Genomic DNA, 10,446 nt, shown 5'->3' with positions numbered 1-10,446 from the left:
GCACAGCAGGCAGGAACAAACACAGCATCCGGTCCTGGTGCGCCTCAGACATGCAAGACAAGAGCCAAGCGACCTTGCCCTGCAGCACAGGATGGATTCAAGTCCGAGTTTCAGCTGTGAGCTCAGAGATGAGGGGAAAAGCAGATACTGTGTGGTGAGGGCTGACTTAATTATCCATTTTAATAATTCATGAGTCTTTAAAACATTTGCCAGATCCAGAGCTCAGATTCTGCTTCTGGTATTTAGCTCTGGGATGTCTCTACCACAAATTGTGCTGCTTCATAAGACAGCCAGGAGCAAACCTGGCAGTGTGAGCTCTGGGTTAGCTAGACCATGTCCCATTCTTAACCCTTTGGAGTTCAAAGATTCTCTCTGAGAATCTGGTGGGAGTTCTGGACCCTTGTCTTAGGAAGATGCATATGTGTATGTGTATGTGTATGTGTATGTGTATGTGTGTGTGTGTGTATGTGTATGTGCATGTGCATGTGTATGTGTATGTGAATGTGTATGTGTATGTGAATATGTATGTATATGTGAATGTGTATGTGAATGTGAATGTGTATGTGAATGTGTATGTGTATGTGAATGTGTATGTGTATGTGAATGTGTATGTGAATGTGTATGTGAATGTGTATGTGTATGTATATGTGAATGTGTATGTGTATATGAATGTGTATGTGAATGTGTATGTGTATGTGAATGTGTATGTATATGCACATACAATTCAGGGCTCTGCAGTCTCCCCAGAAGTCTCCTGTCTTGAACTTTTGCTTAAGGATCCTTGATTTAGATCATCTCAGATTCTATTTTAAACTCACCCCCAAGCCAGGCTGTTAATCTGTCAGTGCAAAGCTGTAACTCTGGATTTGCAAGCAACCAGTCTCAAGTAGATGTCTGCAGAGTGAGGAATGCATAATGTGATATTGGTTCATTAGGCTGAAGCAATGTGAAGGCAGAAAACAGAACAGAACAGAATGAACAGAAGACTGAATGCAAAGCCGTGAGCTCCCTCCCTCCCTGCCACTGGCTAGAGAGGACAAGATCTCATGAAGTAGGGTGGGGGGCATGGGACTTGTGATCAGGACAGCCAGGGGTCCTTGAATCCCAGCCTAAGCACCTCCTGGATGTGACTTGAAGGAGGCCCTTAACCCCCTGAATCCCAGTTTCTACATTTGTAAGCTGGGGCTAATAGGATGTAGCCTGTGTCTGGATTTGGAGGACCCGGCTAGCTCAGTTCTGTAAATGCCTCTGCATGGTACTTGTGAAATGCCATAAATTTCAGAACACTGCATTGGTTTACCGCCAGCGGAAGGGAATGCGGCAGGGTAACTGGAACCTGCTGGCTGGTGGCCTGTCCCCTCCTCCTAAGAGACTGTGGATGGCTGCTGGGGCTACTGCCTTGATGTCTTCCCCTCCGTATGGCTGAGGAGAGTGGAGGTCTAAGAATACCAAGAAGGGAAACGTGGGCTTTTCCTGGCTGCAAGCCCGGATGCAGCAGAGAGCTCAACAGAGAGGACAGCGAGCTCGGGAAAGAGGGAAGAGCCGGGCGTCTCTTCCATTTCAGAATGGTTCAGGAGCCACAGGGAGATCTACTGGCTCCACAGGGAATACGGAGCTGGGCCTCACAACGATGACTGGAAATAGGAGAAATGAGAATACTGGATGGGTGACAAATGTCCTCTTTCATATAACGTCTGGGACCATGAAGTCAGGAGGGCGGAGAGAGGGTGACTTCCTACCAAGCCACATGCACTAACTCTCTCATTCTCCTACTAACACTCCAAGATAAACATTATTATCCTTCACTGTGGATGAGGAAATCGAATCTCAGAGAAGCCACTCAAAGGCCACAGCTATTTATGTGTGGCCGAGGGATTCACACCAGCTCGGGCCACCTGCCTCAGATCTGTTTGCCGGTCCCTGCCGGCTCAACCAGGTGAAAAGCTGAAAGGCTCGGTAGTCCTAACTCTGGGTCCTTGAGAGTCGTCCCCAGCTGCGTACTGTGCTCCGCAGAGGCCCAGCTCGGTAAATATCTGCCCGTGACTGAGGCGGAGAGAATGCTCCTTTCTTGGTCCTGGGCAGCTCTTGGCCGTTCACATGCGCTGTTTCCCTTTCCTCCCACATTCCGCCCTGAGGAATCATCGTGCCTCAGTCCTCTCAGCAGAAAACAAGGCAGAATGCAGTGAAGGAAAGAAGCACCTGGCAGATACAAAGCCTGTCTCAAATCTGTCCCACGTGGCCTCAGATAGCATTCCAAACAGCAAAGACTGGTGAAGAAAAAAGCCATCAAACAGTTCAGTCAGGTGGACAGCAGCCAGGGTGTCTTGGAAGCCTCCTAGTCCCGCCCCTGAGGAAGAGGTGGGGGTACGCAGCTCTCAGGAGGAAAGTATTTTGTATTTCCTGGGGAAGCTGCCATCCCAGGAACTGAGAGTGGATCCGTTAGAAGGTCTGCAGCAGGAAGCAGCGAGGTCCAAGCCAAATGGGCCTCTGCCAAGTCAGAGCTGTGGTTCTGGGGACTTTGGTTAAACAGTCTCCTAGCTGCTCTGCAGCTGATAGTGTGCCAAGTAGAGACAGCAAGACCTCCACCTGCTTCCAGCCTCTGAGCCCATGATGCTGATGAGCTGTGATTGCTAAGTGCAAAAGGCTTTGTCATGCGGATTTTTCCATAAAATTCTAGCCTGGCGCTTTCTGTTCTAAGCAGGCCCTGGGCTGCTTCCTTTTTAGCATCTTGGTTGGGTATGACATGTTCCCCAGGGTCTGCTTGTTTCATTGCCATTTTAAGCGGATCAGAGCATGTGTTTAGAATTTACATCTAAATAATGAACTTCTGGATGGCAGCAGAGTATATTATTACTTACTTTGGTAAAGTCCCCTTAGATAAGGAGAAGCAGTATAATATTAATTTTTCTTGCTGTCACTTGACAATATGAATTGGTTTTGTGTAAGGACCAAAAGCTCATTTGGTTTGAATTTAGGAAACTGGCAAAAACAAATTTGACTTCTGTGGGTCTGAATGATTACAGTATAATAAACACACAAAGGCCAAGGGGCTAATTTATCATTGCTTTCAGTTTTATTTATTCAAAACTCCTTCATCATGGGTATAAACAGCCTTTATTAAAGATTATGAATCAAATTTCCAAATGAGCTGTAAGTGGCTTTCTATGGAGAGATTACTTGATTTGTTATTTTCTTGAATAAAACATGGTTTTGCCCGGTGGGTTATGGAGCCTGTATATTAATATTGGAAGTCTGTTCTGTTGTGCTTGCAGTGTTAGACTTGTTCTCTGACCTACCTGTCTTCGCTGTCTTTAATAAACACCCAGACCAAATGCATACCCTCTTAAGACCTGCACTTCAATCATAGAGAACGCCTGTTTGCACGGCAGTTTATCACTGGAATGATAATTCTGCTTCCCTTTAGAAATGTTAAAGCGTCTGCTCTCCACAACAGACTGCTGTGAAAGGCTGAGAGATGCTGGGTCGTGGCAGGGCTCGCCCCTGACCTTGGCTTCTGTGGCACAGTGACAGACTGACAGACTGTGCAGCTTGTGGCCGGCCTACCGCGAGCTGCCAATACACTGCCCTCAGAGGCCGGGTGGAGAGGAAAGACTTCATTTTCAATTTAGAAAATCGCACAGAGCAGACCCTTGCAGAGAGAGAGGCAGCCTGCAGGAGGGCAGCACCCTGCACTTTCCCCAAGGGGTACAGTGCACAACAGTAAACACTGGGGGGGGGGGGGGACTTGATGTCTGGGTTGGGTATTTCAGAGCTGGGGCTGGGAAGGCCCTTGGAAGACCATTTCTTTCAATTCCCTCAATGCTGGCTAGTATTAATATATTGAAGCTGTGGTGTAAAGGGCTAGCTAGCAATGAGAAATGTCTGAAGAGCTCCTCCTGCCTCTCTAGGAACGTTCCTTTGTGTGGTTGTTTTATTGCACTGCCTACTCCAGAATGAACCATGTAAAATCCTTACAGCTGGGAGTCATCACCAAATGTCACTCTCAGAAGAAATGAGTCCAGCTGCTAATGGCAACATTGTGTCCAGTCTACAATGTAACAACCTCCAGTTTTTTTTAAATTCACTTTTATTTTTCAAATTAGTCCCACCCCTCCACCCCACCCCACCCCACCCCCGGTCAAACAATCTCCTTATATAGCCCTGGCTAACCTAGAACTGGCTATGTAGACCAGGCTGGCCTCAAACTTTGGGTTATCACCCTCTCTCAGTCTCCTGGGAACTGGATTGCTAGCTTGTGCTACCTCCCCCAGCCAGTTCAGAGAACTATAAAGTGCTATCTAACAAAAGGACTGGGTGTCCAAATTAAATTGGGCCTCAGCCCAAACTCCTTTGACATTTATTGTCATTAGGGTTTTAAGCTGCTTCAATAACTCTGTAGTAAAAGACACAGAGTTCAAGTATGTACTCTTGGATTTGTTGTGCCTCAGGAATGAGTTAGCCTAGACTAACTAGCACAAGAAATCAAATCAAGGTAAGGTCTTAAGGAGGCTGGCTGGCCCCGTGAGGCAGAGGGTGAGGGAGACCTGGAGACACCTTGACCTGCATTTAAGTCTTCTTTTCAGACCTCACATTCCTCCTTTCCTCTTAACCCCCAAGGAATTCAAATTGATCATTTCCCTCTTCCATGAAAAGTAATTCTCTTTCTTCCAAGATGTTTCAGATAACCTTACTTCTGATCTCATCTATAGCCAGGCATTACACTGGATCCATTACACGCACGCCAGGAGAACAGAACAACCTTCACTACCTATACCCTGGCTATTTAACCCTCTGGGTAAGTCATGCTTTATTAAGAAAACAACAGCTCAAGGAATCTCTCTAGAGACCATTTACAGCTCATTTGGAAATTGTATTCTTAAGGCTTTCATTCTTTTCTTTTTGAGACAGTGTCCTTGGCTGGACTCAAACTCATTATACAGACCAGGCTAGCCTTGAAGGGCTAGCCTTGAAGTATTGATTCTTCTACCTCTGCCCCACAAATGCTAAGATTTTAGGTGTTGCTACTTTCCTTGGCTTTTATTCATAATCTTTAATAAAGTCTGGCTTTACCTCTGTCCAGGAGTAAGGCTCTGGTTATCCTCTTTGTCTTTATATCTTGTAGGTGTCCATCCCTACATTTAGCATATGGCATATATATATATATACATATATATAATTACTCAGCTTTTCTAATTACTGACAGCTTATTTATACATATATAAATATAGCAATGCATAATAGCTTATTTTAGTGGGATCTGCAAACATTGCATAAACTTAAGTTTGACTCTTAGCAAACTGCTTTCTCAGAACTAATTTCTACTTTCTACCTGACAAGAGATTATTTCTCTTCATTATTTGTCTCTGTATTCTAAAAACAATGGATTTTCTATATAATTTAGTGCCTGTGAGTGTCTTACCTACACTATACACATGCAGTGCGTGCAGAGGCCAGAAGATGATCTTGCCTCCCTAGAGACTGGAGTTAAAGATAGTTGTGAGTTACCATATGAACATTAGGAGCTGAACCTGGGTCCCTTGCAAGAGTAGCCAGTGTTCTTAGCTACTGGGCTTTTCCCCACCACCACCCTACATACCCAAACAAAGCAAAACAACCCCAGACAAACAAAGAACAAACAACAGAAGCTCCCTTGAATTTAAATCTTGCCCTTCAAAGTTTTTAGATTACCAATGCGCGCACACACAAACAAATACACACTCACACACACACACACACACACACAATTTTATACTCTAGATTCCTAAATCATACATGCTATCTTGGATTATAGTCTAGTTTCATATTTATAGACTTGCATTTACATTTAGGATAGGAACTTCCACTTGTATTTTATTTTCTATTTAAAAAAAAGGATTTCTTGAACTCCAAAGTAAAACATAGCCCCTGTTCCCTCTGCAGCCCCCTCTGTCTAGCAGAAGCACAGAGCAGCCGAGCCCTGAGGACTGGAGAGAGCTGAACTGTGAGAGGAAGTTCTGACACACCCCTCAGGGAGGACAGGCCATTCCTCCTCCGAGTCCCTCCAATGATACAGAATGGGAAGAGACTGAGAGGACTCCTCAGGGCCACCCAGAGCACAGCACAGAGAGACCAAGGCACGGGACAAAGGCTGTGCTCCTGAGGAGCGGGTGGAAGGCCTGCTAGGAGTCTAAGAGAGTGATGGAAGAAGTCCCTGAGAATCCTTGGAAAAGATGGCTGCTCCAGGAGTAGTCAGAGAGAACACAGGACACACTTGGGACATTTTGTACCAGAAAGCAAAAGAGAACCCCAAGACAGACAGGGCCATGGCAAACATACATACATAGGGGCTGGTTCAAACCTCCCACACCGGCCAAAGCTGGTGACGGGACGGGACGGGGAGGGAGCTCGAAGCTGCTTCACTCATTAATAATGTTCATGGAAGACAGAGGGCCAAGGGACGCGTTTCTTTACAAGAGTTCTAGGTAATCCATACCCAGTGGCTCTGTAACAGAAAAACTTCATTTTCCAACCCACAGCATTGTCACTGGCTAAGGCAGGAGTTGTTAATAGACAACAGAATCAGTAGGTGAAGAATAATGAGAGACCTATACAGGGACAGAGTGCTGCCCCACAAACTGCTTATTAATTAAAAGTGGAAAGTATATCCAGTGATCTGCCATTGTAAGTGATCAAATTTACCATCATTTCTAGGGGAACAATGCCCTCATATGTTCCTTAGATTATATATGGTAGAATATACAAACAATACGCATGAAATGTTTTCCCCAGAATCTTCAGCTTGAATCTTGTCAAGTTTTTAGAACTATATTCTAGATTATCAGAAATACAAGAAATAGAAGAACAAATTCAATAAGGAAACGAACAGACCTAGAATATAGACATTTTACAGGTAAACTGTATTGAGTTGTGCAGCAATATCACGGTTGGAGATTAGGGGTGGGGCTTAGTTGGTAAAATGTTTGTCTGGTGCGCATGGGGCCAGAAATGGCAATATCATGATTAGAAAACACAAAAACGGTGAGGACATCGAGTGTGGTGGCTGCTCCTGGTTGTCAGCTTGACGGTATCTGGAACGGACTGCAATCCAGACATGGAGGGCGCACCTGTAGTCCGGATCTTGAGGCATAGTGGCCATGAAAAGCTTAGGCCCAGGCAACGGTGCACATGCCTTTAATCCCAGGAGACAGAAGCAGGCAGATCTCTGAGTTCAAGGCCAGCCTGGGACAGAGCAAGTTCCAAGTCCAGGCATGGTGGCGCATGCTTTTAAACTGGGCCTTATATAGGACAATGTAAGGTCTGCATAAGGACCTGGGAAGAAGGAAGGCTCAGTCTTCTCTGCCTGTTTGCACGCACAGGCCAGCACGTCTGCTGGAACCTGCTGCTTCAGGATTCCTGTTGACACAGAAGACCAGTTCAAACAACTAGCCTCATGGGTCTGAGCAGTTGCTAGACTCTTGGACTTGACATTCACAGCTGCCCATTGTTGGGTTAGTCGGACTGCAGACTGTGAGCCATTCCAACAGTTTCCCTTAATGTATAAAGGCACGCCATAAGTTCTGGGACTCTAGAGAACCTTGACTAATACACTGACCTAATTAAGAGAATTAAAATAAAAAGGTCAAATATTTAGTCCCAGCATTCAAGAGGCAGAAGTAGGTGAGTTTCTACTCTGAGGCCAGCTTGTTCTACAGTGTGAGTTCTAGGCTAGCTAAGGCTACACAGTGAGACCCTGTCTGAAACAAACAAACAAACAAGAAAAAACAAGTGGTCAAAACCCTTGTTGAATCCTTAGGGAAAAAGTAGAAACTATAAAAACATTTTCAGGAACAATTCAGAGAAGGGACATTGTGACCCAGCCCCCTCTTCTCTGCTTGTGTCAGCATGACGTGAAGAGATGACCTTTGCTGTGAGCTGTCGAGGTCATGACGTAGTGACTCACCACAATTCCAAAAGCAATGCAGTCAAGTGAGCATGGAAGGAAACCTGCAGTCAAACTAATGTTTCCTCCGTGTAAGGCAGTTCAGTTAGAACGTGTAAAAGCTTCTCAAAGCAGACAGCGATCCCCTCTAGGCCCACAGGGGAGCCTGGGCCTGGAAAGATCAACTGGAAAATCAGTGAGAGGGAGAAAGAAGAAAGCACTCTCCAAATGTCAACTTGGGATGTCTTCAGGACAGACATCCCAAGTTTTACCCATCAATCTAAAAGTGTCAAAACCACCAAGCTAACCTGCCCACAGAGGTGTTGCACATGTGGCTGCTGTGACACATTTATGTGTCAGTAGACGGCAGAGAGGAGAGACGTTATATCTACACCCAGTGTTCTGACCTAGGAACATCTGAATGATTAGTAGCCTAACATTCCCAGAAAAAAAAAATGAGCCTGAGACAGCCACGAGACCAGCACCACACAGGCCCAGAGGGGATCGCAGGACAGGGAGCAAGCCAGAGACTAGAAGACTAGAAGAACAGTGAGGAATGAGCCCAACACAGACAACCCCCACGGGCCAGTCAATGAGTGGGGAAGGGAGGGAGCCCTAGACGGCCACCAGACTGGTGCCATGGGGCCCAGACAGGGTCACAGCCTGAGATGGTCTGCCCTTGCCTGGGCAGCAGTAGATCTGTCCCTGCATGGGGGTTGCAGGTGAGCAGGCCCTGAGGGTGTGAGAGCCAGGAGCCAGCTTTGCCAGTGTCTGCTGGGAGGTGCCTAGGATGGAAGAGAGAGACAGCCTCCTCTCCTCCCTCACCATCTATGGCAGGCAGGAGAGCTGGGATCACGAGATCAGGCAATGTCCTCACTGGCTACAACACCCCATAGGGCAGGCCCTGCACCGCACCTGGGCACCTGGACAGCAGGGTAGAGCTGGCCCTGAGGCGGGGCTTGCAGCTGAACCAGCCCTGAGGGATGAAAGCAGGAGAATGGTGACCTGACCAGCTCAGACAGCTCCCAGGCCCAGATCCAGCCTTTGAACTGGGCCCCCAGCATCTACCCCATGGACGAATTAATTGGTGGTCCTACAGATCTAGGGCTGCAGGATCTCCATGACACAGGGCAACAACTAGGTATCCAGGAGTCACCAGGAGGATCCAGTATTGATAGAACAGCAGAAGCCAGAGACCTGGAATCAAAGCAACGACTCATTAGAAAAGAAACGTGGACAAAGGGGTGCACTGTGGGGTACACTGTCAAACACCACAGCTTCCACGTGAGATTTCTTTTCTCTGTTAAGGGGAGGTTGCAGAGGTGAAGTGGGAGCACAGCGGGGAGGGCTGAGTAGGACTGCGGTTCCTGACATGAAATCATGATTGGCTCACAAAGAGCCAATGAAAAGCTAAACCCAACCCAACCCAACCCAACCCACCCCGAACACAAACCAAAAAAAAAAGCCAAGCTGGTACAAAGAAAAATGAGGTATAAATTTGAGGTACTTTTGCAAAGGCCTGTCTCCATGCAGTCTTATTTGCTGCCAATGGCATGACAAAATCACTCCGCTTCTATACAATCATTCAGAGAATGAAAGGACAGTTTAAGCTTACGTAGCTGGTGGTTAGCTGCTTTCTTAATTTCATGATGCTAATATAATCTCTAAATGAGACTAGAGACAAAAACAATTAAAATCCCAATTTAAAAATAACATATCACACAGTGAACCCAAGCCAACCCAACAACAACAACAAAAACCATAGGAATGGTGGGGCGGGGGGCGGTGTTACTGGTACATGCCTTAGATTCCAGGGCTTCCAGCACTTCTGAAGCAGGTGGATCTCTGTGAGTCTGAGGCCAGCCTGGTCTAAATAGCAAGTTCCAGGACAGCCAGAGCTCCCACACTCCCAGCCCTCAGAGCTGAGAATGCAGTAGGCAAAATAGGATTGGGCTGGATTCTGGTCTGTTAGTGGTTAGGCTTTTGGGGTACGTGTGTGTGTGTGTGTGTGTGTGTGTGTGTGTGTGTGTGTACTCTTGTACACATAGGAGTGTGTGTGCTTGCAGAAGCCAGAAGAGGGCACTGGCGTCTCTGTAGTTGGAGTTGCAGGCAGCTGCCCAAGGTGGGTGCTGGGACCTAAACTCTAGTCCTGGGAAAGAAGAACTAGCTAGAGCTCTTGATTGTTGAGCCATGTCTCCAGTCCTGGATTGGACTGTGAGAACTCTGTAACAGCGCCTGTGTGGCAGGCTCCGTATTCAAGGCAACCCTGCTCAGTGTGGACCCTTTGGAGGTGATTGGCTCACGAGGATGAGGACGCTGACTTCATGAATAGGTGATTCATTCGTGGCCTCGTGGATTAATGGTTGGGGAGGTGGGGAGAGGCTTGCCTATAAAATTAAGTTCTCTCTGCCTCTTGGCAGCCGAGAGCTTTGTTCTTCCTTCCGCCACTTCCCGGATGCTTTTCCTCCACAAAGGCCTGGGACAAGTTGAGTGCCAAGCCTGGGCAGCAGCAGCAGCAGCCGCCACCA

At 46.9% G+C, this 10,446-nt stretch overlaps 1 non-coding gene across 1 annotated transcript; it reads left to right on the top strand.

The window, feature by feature from the left end:
- Positions 1-8,225: 8,225 nt before the first annotated feature.
- On the top strand, positions 8,226-8,359 carry LOC127688237 (small nucleolar RNA SNORA17). Its single transcript, XR_007978643.1, has one exon. It is a non-coding gene; the product is annotated as a small nucleolar RNA SNORA17 (small nucleolar RNA).
- Positions 8,360-10,446: the final 2,087 nt, after the last annotated feature.

This window comes from Apodemus sylvaticus, chromosome 6 (assembly GCF_947179515.1).
Source record: "Apodemus sylvaticus chromosome 6, mApoSyl1.1, whole genome shotgun sequence".
Taxonomy (NCBI): Eukaryota; Metazoa; Chordata; class Mammalia; order Rodentia; family Muridae; genus Apodemus; species Apodemus sylvaticus.
The sequence above is the reverse complement of the archived record's forward strand: the minus strand, read 5'-3'. Positions and strand labels throughout refer to the sequence as shown.